The sequence below is a fragment of the Oncorhynchus tshawytscha genome, linkage group LG24 (genome assembly GCF_018296145.1).
Source record: "Oncorhynchus tshawytscha isolate Ot180627B linkage group LG24, Otsh_v2.0, whole genome shotgun sequence".
NCBI lineage: Eukaryota > Metazoa > Chordata > Actinopteri > Salmoniformes > Salmonidae > Oncorhynchus > Oncorhynchus tshawytscha.
Genome location: NC_056452.1, coordinates 31,543,313 through 31,556,938, shown reverse-complemented (window position 1 = coordinate 31,556,938; position 13,626 = coordinate 31,543,313).

The window sequence follows — 13,626 nt, the reverse complement described above, 5'->3', positions numbered from 1 at the left end:
GAGAGAAGAGGACAGAAGAGAGGAGAGGGAGAGGAGAGGAGAGGGAGAAGAGAAGAGAAGAGAGAGAGGAGAGGAGGAGGAGAGAGAGAGGAGAGAGAGGAGAGGAGGGAGAGGAGGAGAGGAGAGGAGAGGAGAGGAGAGGAGAGGAGAGGAGAGGAGAGGAGAGGAGAGGAGAGTAATGTTAGCATCTTATGATGTCAGGCCCTGTGATGATTATCCTTCTGTCGTCCGTCAGCCTTGTTATGAATTAAAGACACATGAGAATGGAAACCGTTTGTGAGAATCACATCATATGTTTTATAATAATGTGGGGTCAGTTATCCAATGTCTTGATTGTTGATCACCTGTGAAAGAAAAGGAACATGCCTAGTTCGCATTAACCCTGAGCAGTTTGAGCACATTGCGCCAGGAGGTCATTGATTTCAGCAGGAGTGGAATCGCAACGCCCCCTCGCGGTTGAAGACTCTGTTGCGAGACGGACTCTGCATACTTAGCATTTTTTTCTCCAAATTTTGCATTGTCTTCAGTCCAACCAGAGTTCATCAAAGAACAGGAATCCACTGGGCGCAAACTGGTTGAATCAATGTTAGTTCCACTTCATTTTAATGAAATGATGCTGAACCAGCTAGCTACAGTGGTATCTTCAAGCTAGCCTAGCTTTAGCTAGCTACAGTGGTATCTTCAACCTAGCCTAGCTTTAGCTAGCTACAGTGGTATCTTCAACCTAGCCTAGCTTTTAGCTAGCTACAGTGGTATCTTCAAGCTAGCCTAGCTTTAGCTAGCTACAGTGGTATCTTCAAGCTAGCCTAGCTTTAGCTAGCTACAGTGGTATCTTCAACCTAGCCTATCTTTAGCTAGCTAGCTTGGCTTGCTGCTCTGATTCGTTGAGCCATCCCTATGGGAAAAATGAGTTATCTCTGATTCGTTGAGCCATCCCTATGGTAAAAATGAGTTACCTCTGATTCGTTGAGCCATCCCTATGGGAAAAATGAGTTACCTCTGATTCGTTGAGCCATCCCTATGGTAAAAATGAGTTACCTCTGATTCGTTGAGCCATCCCTATGGAAAAAATGAGTTACCTCTGATTCGTTGAGCCATCCCTATGGTAAAAATGAGTTACCTCTGATTCGTTGAGCCATCCCTATGGAAAAAAATTAGTTACAGTGGGGCAAACAAGTATTTAGTCAGCCACCAATTGTGCAAGTTCTCCCACGTAAAAAGATGAGGCCTGTAATTGTCATCATAGGTACACTTCAACTATGACAGACAAAATGAGAAAAACATTCCAGAAAATCACATTGTAGGATTTTTAATTAATTTATTGGCAAATTATGGTGGAAAATAAGTATTTGGTCACCTACAAACAAGCAAGATTTCTGGCTCTCACAGACCTGTAACTTCTTCTTTAAGAGGCTCCTCTGTCCTCCACTCGTTACCTGTATTAATGGCACCTGTTTGAACTTGTTATCAGTATAAAAGACACCTGTCCACAACCTCAAACAGTCACACTCCAAACTCCACTATGGTGAAGACCAAAGAGCTGTCAAAGGACACCAGAAACAAAATTTTAGACCTGCACCAGGCTGGGAAGACTGAATCTGCAATAGGTAAGCAGCTTGGTTTGAAGAAATCAACTGTGGGAGCAATTATTAGGAAATGGAAGACATACAAGACCACTGATAATCTCCCTCGATCTGGGGCTCTACGCAAGATCTCACCCCTTAGGGTCAAAATGATCACAAGAACGGTGAGCAAAAATCCCAGAACCACACGGGGGGACCTAGTGAATGACCTGCAGAGAGCTGGGAACAAAGTAACAAAGCCTACCATCAGTAACACACTACGCCGCCAGGGAATCAAATCCTGCAGTGCCAGACGTGTCCCCCTACTTAAGCCAGTACATGTCCAGGCCCGTCTGAAGTTTGCTAGAGAGCATTTGGATGATCCAGAAGAAGATTGGGAGAATGTCATATGGTCAGATGAAACCAAAATATAACTTTTTGGTAAAAACTCAACTCGTCGTGTTTGGAGGACAAAGAATGCTGAGTTGCATCCAAAGAACACCATACCTACTGTGAAGCATGGGGGTGGAAACATCATGCTTTGGGGCTGTTTTTCTGCAAAGGGACCAGGACGACTGATCCGTGTAAGGGAAAGAATGAATGGGGCCATGTATCGTGAGATTTTGAGTGAAAACCTCCTTCCATCAGCAAGGGCATTGAAGATGAAACGTGGCTGGGTTTTTCAGCATGACAATGATCCCAAACACACCGCCCGGGCAATGAAGGAGTGGCTTCGTAAGAAGCATTTCAAGGTCCTGGAGGTTTGGTCATCATGTTAGTCTGGTTTGGTCATTATGTTAGTCTGGTTTGGTCATTATGTTAGTCTGGTTTGGTCATTATGTTAGTCTGGTTTGGTCATCGTGTTAGTCTGGTTTGGTCATTATGTTAGTCTGGTTTGGTCATTATGTTAGTCTGGTTTGGTCATCATGTTAGTCTGGTTTGGTCATCGTGTTAGTCTGGTTTGGACATTATGTTAGTCTGGTTTGGTCATCATGTTAGTCTGGTTTGGTCATTATGTTAGTCTGGTTTGGTCATCGTGTTAGTCTGGTTTGGACATTATGTTAGTCTGGTTTGGTCATCATGTAGTCTATTTGAACCGGTTGTGGCTTTTTCCAGTGTTCCCTGGTTGGCGAGTCCCTGTTTCTCTAAACAGACTGTCTTAGAGAGATGAGGGGTGAACCTGTTGAGGGTTTTTCCAGTGTACCCTGGTTCTCCCTCCTCTGGCGTACAGTATATATTTTCTCCACCTGTGGAATGATGATGGCAGCCTGATCTGTTTGCTCTAACAACATGTTTTGGTTTTTCACCCAGAATCTTTCCGATGGTTGAAAAAAACGAACCCCTTCATCGTCATCCAACCATAGGAAGGGATCGAGATGCTGGCAGAAAAGATACAAACGTGCCCTGATGCCGACATCATTTTCCAGAGCCGAAATCATTTTAAATGTTATTATCATACAGCAGACATTCTTATCAAGCAACTTACTAGTAACACGTTTAACTGTCTAGACACAAACAAAAGTAAAAAAATATTTCATATTTTGTGGATTTAAAATAAAGACGCTCATTGATTGACATCAGTCAGAGTTGGGGTTAATACCATTGACATCAGTCAGAGTTGGGGTTAATACCATTGACATCAGTCAGAGTTGGGGTTAATACCATTGACATCAGTTAGAGTTGGGGTTAATACCATTGACATCAGTCAGAATTGGGGTTAATACCATTGACATCAGTTAGAGTTGGGGTTAATTCCATTTCAATTCCAGTTAATTCAAGAAGTGCTGCGAAATTCCAATTCCAATGCTTTTCAATGAGGAACATTTGGAATTGAAAATGGAAATTTGGTTTACTTTCTGAACTGACTGTAATTTAAATTAAATTGAATCACACCCCTGATATCAGGGCATTAAAATGAAAAGGAGTGACCTGTCTAACCTTCACTTGGGGACGCAGAGCTGTAGTCAGTCCAGTCTAGTTTCATCTGGTTTTAAATTCTGATGCCCTTTTTGCGTCTGAAAACAGCTGCCTGAAGACAGCAGACACACAGCTGTCACAGACAGGCAAGAGGAGGACAACAGAGTTATTGTCTTCAGATTGTTACCTGAAGGACCACCTCGAGGCAGAAAGGCAAGGGGCACAGGTGATCTCTGCTCTCTGCTGTCAAAGCTTAGGGGGACACAGGTGATAGTGCCTGTTGCGGTTCTTGGCCCATTGCCAACAAGATGTGACTTTTGACATCCTGTCATCCACTGATCCACTTAGGAACCGTCTAAGTAAGTCTGTGTGGATTGAGCATCATCTTTAGAGGAATTAATCTACAGACGAGCTATTAACATTGTGGAAATAGAGGTGGGCTGCCAGGTCGAACGGAGGCAGAGGAGAGGAGAGGAGAAATAGCAGAGGAGAGGAGAGGAGAAGAGAGGAGAGGAGAATTGAGTGGAGGTCAATCTCAGAGGTCAACTCACTTTAATCTCAGAGGTCAGGGGTCAGAGGTTATGCTGATGGGGGGGCATCACTTATCTGTCAGCATTATGAACTAGGCTCAGCTGCCAGAGGTCCAGAGGTGAGAGCCCTGTCCTGTCCTCACATGAATGACCTCAGAGCACAGGGAACCAGCAGAAAGACAACGATGGGGGAGAGAGAGAGAGAGAGAGAGAGAGAGAGAGAGAGAGAGAAGAGAGAAAGAGAGAAAGAGAGAGAGAGAGAGAGAAAGAGAGAAAGAGAGAAAGAGAGAGAGAGAGAGAGAGAGAGAGAGAGAAGAGAGAGAGAGAGAGAGCGAGAGAGAGAGAGAGAGAGAGAGAAAGAGGAGAGAGAGAGAGAGAGAAAGAGGAAAGAGGAGAGAGAGAGCAGAGAGAGAGAGAGAAAGAGAGAAAGAGGAGAGAGAGAGCAGAGAGAGAGAGAGAGAGAAAGAGGAGAGAGAGAGCAGAGAGAGAGAGAGAAAGAGAGACAGAGGAGAGAGAGAGCAGAGAGAGAGAGAGAGTGAAAGAAAGAAAGAGAACCCATTAGAGAACTGATCACCTCAGAATAACCCATCTAAGTATTTCCCGTGACTGTGCCATAAAAACCAAATGTTTACCTGGCCCACCACTCCACCTCGGACTTGAACAGCCTTCATGACCAGGTCCACCTATACAAGGCAGCAGTTCCCACCTTAACCAAGACTCTAAAGGACATTGCCCTCAACCGCAGCCCCACCTCACACAGGAGCAACAGATCAATAGACACCCCGCCCAGACCAGCGAGACACTCTCCCAGACCCAACCAATCAACACCCCCAAGTCAACCATGCCCGCACCCATTTAGGCCCCCTCAGATCAGACCTATGCCCCTCCTGCCCACCCCATCCCCCCAGACCTAAGGGGGTATGCTAATTTGGTATAGAGCAGGCCTAACTCACTCTATTAAATTAATCAAAACAGGAACATTTTACATTTGGCTAGAAATTCAAAAGGAAATGATCTTAACAGAGAAAAATGTCCTCCTGTGTGCTACCTACAGTATATGCCCCCACTACAATCCCCATACTTTAATGAAGACAGCTTCTCCATCCTGGAGGGGGAAATCAATCATTTCCAGGCCCAGGGACATTTACTAGTCTGTGGCGACCTGAATGCCAGAACGGGACAAGAACCTGACACCGGAAAAAGAAGTAACAGCACGTCAGAAATCAACTCATTGTAATTGAAGAATCCATAGACTCTAACCACTTCTGGGAAAATTGGAAAACACTAAACAAACAACAACACGAAGAGTTATCTATCCAAAATGGAGATGTGTGGGTGAACCACTTCTCCAATCTGATTGGCTCGACAATAAAGAACCAACAGCAAAAACATAGACATGAACAAATCTTAGAATCAACTATTAAAGACGACCAGAACCCATTGGAGTCTCCAATTACATTGAATGAGCTACTGTCACGTTCTGATCATAGTTCTTGTGTGTTTCCCTTGTTTTAGTGTTGGTCAGGACGTGAGCTGGGTGGGCATTCTATGTTGTGTGTCTAGTTTGTCTATTTCTATGTTTGGCCTGATATGGTTCTCAATCAGAGGCAGGTGTTAGTCATTGTCTCTGATTGGGAACCATATTTAGGTAGCTTGTTTTGTGTTGGGGTTTGTGGGTGTTTGTTCCCTGTCTTTTTGTTTTCTGCACCAGTTAGGACTGTTTCGGTTTTGCCACGGTTATTGTTTTGTATTCTGTTCATGTTGCGTTATTAAAAGAACATGAACTATAACCACGTTGCGTTTTGGTCCGCCTCTCCTTCCCAGGAAGAAAGCTGTTACAGCTACAGGACAAAATACAAACCCTCCAACCCAAAAAGGCCTGTCGGGTTGATGGTATCCTAAATGAAATGATAAAATATACAGACCACAAATTCCAATTGGCTATAGTTAAACTATTTAACATCATGCTCAGCTCTGGCATCTTCCCCAATATTTGGAACCAAGGACTTATCACTCCAATCCACAAAAGTGGACACAAATTTGACCCCAATAACTACTGTGGGATATGTGTCAACAGCAACCTTGGGAAAATCATCTGCATTATCATTAACAAAAAAACGATACATACCTCGGCCTAAACATCAGCGCCTTAGGTAACTTCCACAATTCTGTGAACGATCTGAGAGACGAGACAAGAAGGGCCTTCTATGCCATTAAAAGGAACATAAAATACGACATACCAATTAGGATCTGTCTAAAAAATATTTCAATCAGTCATAGAGCCCATTGCCTTTTATGGTTGTGAAGTCTGGGGTCCGCTCACCAACCAAGACTTCACAAAATGGGATAAACACCAAATTGAGACTCTGCATGCAGAATTCTGCTAAAATATCCTTCTAGTACAACGTAAAACACCAAATAATGCATTTAGAACAGAATTAGGCCGATACCCGCTAATTATCAAAATCCAGAAAAGAGACGTTAAATTCTATAACCACCTAAAAGGAAGCGATTCCCAACCCTTCCATTACAAAGCCATCACCTACAGAGAGATGAACCTGGAGAAGAGTCCCCTAAGCAAGCTGGTCCTGGGGCTCTGTTCACAAACACAAACACCCCACAGAGCCCCAGGACAGCAACACATTTAGACCCAACGAATTCATGAGAAAACAAAAGATAATTACTTGACACATTGGAAAGAATTAACTAAAAAACAGAGCAACCTAGAATGATATTTGGCCCTAAACACAGAGTACACGGCGGCAGAATACCTGACCACTGTGACTGAACCAAAATTAAGAAAATCTTTGACTATGTACAGACTCAGTGAGCATAGCCTTGCTATTGAGAAAGGCCGCCAGTAGGCAGACATGGCTCTCAAGAGAAGACAGGCTATGTGCACACTGCCCACAAAATGAGGTGGAAACTGAGCTGCACTTCCTAACCACCTGCCCAATGTATGACCATATTAGAGACACATATTTCCCTCAGATTACACAGATCCACAAAGAATTTGAAAACAATCAATTTTGAAAAACTCCCATATCTACTGGGTGAAATTCCACAGTGTGCCATCACAGCAGCAAGATTTGTGACCTGTTGCCACAAGAAAAGGGCAACCAGTGAAGAACACACACCATTGTAAATACAACCCATATTTATGCTTATTTATTTTATCTTGTGTCCTTTACCATTTGTACATTGTTAAAACACTGTATATATAATATGACATTTGTAATGTCTTTATTGTTTTGAAACTTCTGTATGTGTGATGTTTACTGTTAATTTTTATTGTTTATTTCACTTTATATATTCACTTTATATATTATCTACCTCACTTGCTTTGGCAATATTAACACATGTTTCCCATGCCAATAAAGCCCTTGAATTGAATTGAGAGAGGTAGAGAGAGAGAGAGAAAGACACAGAGACTCCTATAAAAACACACTGTTCAGTGCACTTTAACTTTCCATCTGCACTTCCTGGCTGTTGAGAGGACTGAAGGAATGCACCGCAGGGTAACCTGCAGCTCACCCTGACACCCCCCTAACTCTGATATAGGGCTCCTCCCCTCACCCTCTCTCTGACCCCCCTCATCTCACCCTGACACCCCCTAACTCTGATATAGGGCTCCTCCCCTCCTCTCACCCTGACACCCCCTCCCCTAACTCTGATATAGGGCTCCTCCCCTCCTCTCACCCTGACACCCCCTCCCCTAACTCTGATATAGGGCTCCTCCCCTCCTCTCACCCTGACACCCCCCTAACTCTGATATAGGGCTCCTCCCCTCCTCTCACCCTGACATCCCCCTAACTCTGATATAGGGCTCCTCCCCTCCTCTCACCCTGACACCCCCTAACTCTGATATAGGGCTCCTCCCCTCCTCTCACCCTGACACCCCCTAACTCTGATATAGGGCTCCTCCCCTCCTCTCACCCTGACACCCCCCTAACTCTGATATAGAGCCCTCCCCTCCTCTCATCCTGACACCCCCTAACTCTGATATAGGGCTCCTCCCCTCCTCTCACCCTGACACCCCCTAACTCTGATATAGGACTCCTCCCCTCCTCTCACCCTGACACCCCCTAACTCTGATATAGAGCTCCTCCCCTCCTCTCACCCTGACACCCCCTAACTCTGATATAGGGCTCCTCCCCTCCTCTCACCCTGACACCCCCTAACTCTGATATAGGGCTCCTCCCCTCCTCTCACCCTGACACCCCCTAACTCTGATATAGAGCTCCTCCCCTCCCCTCCTCCTCTCACCCTGACACCCCCTAACTCTGATATAGAGCTCCTCCCCTCCTCTCACCCTGACACCCCCTAACTCTGATATAGAGCTCCTCCCCTCCTCTCACCCTGACACCCCCTAACTCTGATATAGGGCTCCTCCCCTCCTCTCACCCTGACACCCCCTAACTCTGATATAGGGCTCCTCCCCTCCTCTCACCCTGACACCCCCTAACTCTGATATAGAGCTCCTCCCCTCCTCTCACCCTGACACCCCCTAACTCTGATATAGGGCTCCTCCCCTCCTCTCACCCTGACACCCCCTAACTCTGATATAGGGCTCCTCCCCTCCTCTCACCCTGACATCCCCCTAACTCTGATATAGGGCTCCTCCCCTCCTCTCACCCTGACACCCCCTAACTCTGATATAGGGCTCCTCCCCTCCTCTCACCCCACCCCCTAACTCTGATATAGGGCTCCTCCCCTCCTCCACCCTGACACCCCCTAACTCTGATATAGGGCTCCTCCCCTCCTCTCACCCTGACACCCCCTAACTCTGATATAGAGCTCCTCCCCTCCTCTCATCCTGACACCCCCTAACTCTGATATAGGGCTCCTCCCCTCCTCTCCCCTGACACCCCCTAACTCTGATATAGGGCTCCTCCCTCCTCTCCCCTGACACCCCCTAACTCTGATATAGAGCTCCTCCCTCCTCCCCTCCTCTCACCCTGACACCCCCCTAACTCTGATATAGGGCTCCTCCCCTCCTCTCACCCTGACACCCCCTAACTCTGATATAGGGCTCCTCCCCTCCTCTCACCCTGACACCCCCCCTAACTCTGATATAGGGCTCCTCCCCTCCTCTCACCCTGACACCACACCTCCCCATAGCCTCCCCAGCACCTCCTCTCCCCGCTCCACTCCCCACCCTTCGCCTCAACATGTCCATCTGGGTCCGATACGCATTGCAAATATCACCTGAGAGGAACGACAGGAAACCTGTTGTCTCTCTCTCTCAGGGAGGGAATCTAGTATGACACATAACACATCAATAACTTATACAGGGCGAGACCCAGATGCAGACTCTGGAGGCAGATGGTTAGAGTCTCTGATATGTATTATAAAACAAGGGGCAGGCAGGAGGCAGGTCGTGGACAGGCAAAATATCATCAACCAGATCAGAGTCCAGGAGGTACAAAATGGCAGGCAGGCAGAATGGTCAGGCAGGCAGAATGGTCAGGCAGGCTCATGGTCAAGGCAGGCAGAAGGGTCAGGCAGGCAGAATGGTCAGGCAGGCTCATGGTCAAGGCAGGCAGAATGGTCAGGCAGGCAGAATGGTCAGGCAGGCAGAATGGTCAGGCAGGCAGAATGGTTAGGCAGGCAGAATGGTCAGGCAGGCAGAATGGTCAGGGCAGAATGGTCAGGCAGGCAGAATGGTTAGGCAGGCAGAATGGTTAGGCAGGCAGAATGGTCAGGCAGGCTCATGGTCAGGCAGGCTCATGGTCAGGCAGGCAGAATGGTCAGGCAGGCAGAATGGTCAGGCAGGCAGAATGGTCAGGCAGGCAGAATGGTTAGGCAGGCAGAATGGTCAGGCAGGCAGAATGGTCAGGCAGAATGGTCAGGCAGGCAGAATGGTCAGGCAGGCGGAATGGTCAGGCAGGCAGAAGGAATAAATACCCAGGGGCTAACGGGTGACACCTGGAGGTGGGTGGAGACAATCACAAAGACAGATGAAACAGATCAGGGCGTGACACCATCTGCTGACTCTCTGTATATGGAGACAATCCTGGACAGATGGACAGACAACCGGTTTATTATTCTGTAGAATGGAGACTATCCTGGACAGACAACCCGGTTTATTATTCTGTAGAATGGAGACTATCCTGGACAGACAACCCGGTTTATTATTCTGCAGAATGGAGACTATCCTGGACAGATGGACAAACAACCTGGTTTATTATTCTGGAGAATGAAGACTACCCTGGGTAGATGAACCCGGTTTATTATTCTGCAGAATGGAGACTATCCTGGACAGATGGACAGACAACCCGGTTTATTATTCTGGAGAATGGAGACTATCCTGGACAGACAACCCGGTTTATTATTCTGCAGAATGGAGACTATCCTGGACAGATGGACAGACAACCCGGTTTATTATTCTGGAGAATGAAGACTACCCTGGGTAGATGAACCCGGTTTATTATTCTGCAGAATGGAGACTATCCTGGACAGATGGACAGACAACCCGGTTTATTATTCTGGAGAATGGAGACTATCCTGGACAGACAACCCGGTTTATTATTCTGGAGAATGGAGACTATCCTGGGTAGATGAACCCGGTTTATTATTATGGAGAATGGAGACTATCCTGGACAGACAACCCGGTTTATTATTCTGTAGAATGGAGACTATCCTGGGTAGATGAACCCGGTTTATTATTCTGGAGAATGGAGACTATCCTGGGTAGATGAACCCGGTTTATTATTCTGGAGAATGGAGACTATCCTGGGTAGATGAACCCGGTTTATTATTCTGTAGAATGGAGACTATCCTGGACAGACAACCCGGTTTATTATTCTGCAGAATGGAGACTATCCTGGACAGATGGACAGACAACCCGGTTTATTATTCTGGAGAATGAAGACTACCCTGGGTAGATGAACCCGGTTTATTATTCTGCAGAATGGAGACTACCCTGGGTAGATGAACCCGGTTTATTATTCTGCAGAATGGAGACTACCCTGGGTAGATGAACCCGGTTTATTATTCTGCAGAATGGAGACTACCCTGGGTAGATGAACCCGGTTTATTATTGTGCAGAATGGAGACTACCCTGGGTAGATGAACCCGGTTTATTATTCTGCAGAATGGAGACTACCCTGGGTAGATGAACCCGGTTTATTATTCTGGAGAATGAAGACTATCCTGAACCCGGTTTCAGCATTATGATCCCTAGCTGTTAAGTCCTGTTTTGGGGCGTTACAGATTGCAGCTTTGTATTTCAAGCCAGAGTGAAAAAATCTTTACTTGAGATCAAGTGATTTCCATTGACATCAATGGATGATTTAAGGGGAAATGTCTGATCTATCACACCTCTCAACATAAGATTCAGCCCCATGCGTTAAGTGACAGCCAATGATGGACAACGGAAACCCCCTGCTCTGTTTAGTCAGGGTAGATCCAGATGTCCAGTCAGCAGAGGGTTGGAGACATGGTCACGTTCAGCCGCTCAGTTTGCAGAGACATGTTTTAGCAAGAAATGTGTGGACGTGACAGACTGATTAATCCTCCCCAACCCCCGTCCACTACTCTCTTTTATAGCTTTGTGGCTGTTTGGGGTGTTAGTGGTGAGTTAACTCTACGGTATGGAAACATGGTATGGCTGTGGAGTACACACACACACACACACTCACTCACTCACTCACTCACTCACTCACTCCCCCACACTCACTCTCACTCACTCACTCACTCACTCACTCACTCACCCCCCCCACACACACACACATTATTTTAAAGATAGCCACAAAATGTTAGTGATACGCTCTTAGAATGAAAGGTTCTAAAAGGGTTCTTCGGCTGTCCCAATAGGAGAACCGTTTGAAAAGCCATTGGTTCCAGGTAGAACCCTTTTGGTTCCAAGTAGAACTGTTTTGGGTTCCATGTATAACCCTTTCCCCAGAGGGTTCTACATGGAACCAAAATGATTCTACCTGCAACCAAAAAGTTTTTTTTTTTACCTGGAACCAAAAATGTTTCCCCTGTGGGCACAGCAGCATAAACCCTTTTGGAACTATTTTTTGTAAATGGGGAATGTGTAAGCTAGCCTTATGGTAACCAGATCACATAAAGCTAGCCCTATGGTAACCAGATCACATAAAGCTAGCCCTATGGTAACCAGATAACATAAAGCTAGACCTATGGTAACCAGATCACATAAAGCTAGCCCTATGGTAACCAGATCACATAAAGCTAGCCCTATGGTAACCAGATCACATAAAGCTAGCCCTATGGTAACCAGATCACATAAAGCTAGCCCTATGGTAACCAGATCACATAAAGCTAGCCCTATGGTAACCAGATCACATAAAGCTAGCCCTATGGTAACCAGATCACATAAAGCTAGCCCTATGGTAACCAGATCACATAAAGCTAGACCTATGGGTAACCACACATAAAGCAGATCACATAAAGCTAGCCCTATGGTAACCAGATCACATAAAGCTAGCCCTATGGTAACCAGATCACATAAAGCTAGCCCTATGGTAACCAGATCACATAAAGCTAGCCCTATGGTAAGATCCAGATCACATAAAAGCTAGCCCTATGGTAACCAGATCACATAAAGCTAGCCCTATGGTAACCAGATCACATAAAGCTAGCCCTATGGTAACCAGATCACATAAAGCTAGCCCTATGGTAACCAGATCACATAAAGCTAGCCCTATGGTAACCTGATCACATAAAGCTAGCCCTATGGTAACCAGATCACATAAAGCTAGCCCTAGGGCTCTTGAGCACATCAACTGCTACGTAAATGGCATTTATGGAACGGGTGGGTCTGATCTGGATTCTGATTGGTTAAAACCGCATTCCAGTCGGTGTCTATTCCACAAGTTACCACCTGCAATATCTATGATGTTAAAATACCTATTTACTCGGTTCCATCTGACTGCGCAATCCACAGTCTCATCAGCCCAGCCAGGCAATTTATAAACTATAAATAGCATCTAGACGTTATCTCACATTTCTTATAGACTAATATTCCATTTTGAACAGCAGAGGTTTGTAATAGCCTTGCTGTCTCTCTCTCTCTCTCTCTGACATTTGCAATGTTCTCCAGTTGTCCTATGGTAATAAACGCCTTCGGGAGTTGGGATGAGACAGACAGGCAGCTTTTCTCAGCCAGTCGAAATCATGAATCAGCTGGATGGATATATACAAAGAAATGTCAACAGAAAAACAGGAACTGCAGCTACTTTGTTGTTATTCTGGCTGCACTGTTTGACCTCACTGTGTTAGCCAAAGTTGGCTGGCTGGCAAGGAATAAGAACGTTGCCAGTAATCATGCCAATGGAACAATTAGAATGAATGACTGGGATTTCCTCCTCCCCCTCTTCCTCATCCTCCTCTTCTTCCTCCTCCTCCTCCCCCTCTTCCTCATCCTCCTCCCCCTCCTCCTCCTCATCCTCATCCTCCTCTTCTTCCTCCTCCCCTCTTCCTCATCCTCCTCTTCTTCCTCCTCCCCCTCTTCCTCATCCTCCTCTTCTTCCTCCTCCCCCTCTTCCTCATCCTCCTCTTCTTCCTCCTCCCCCTCCTCCTCCTCTTCCTCATCCTCCTCTTCTTCCTCCTCCTCCTCCCCCCTCCTCTTCCTCTTCCTCCTCCTCCTC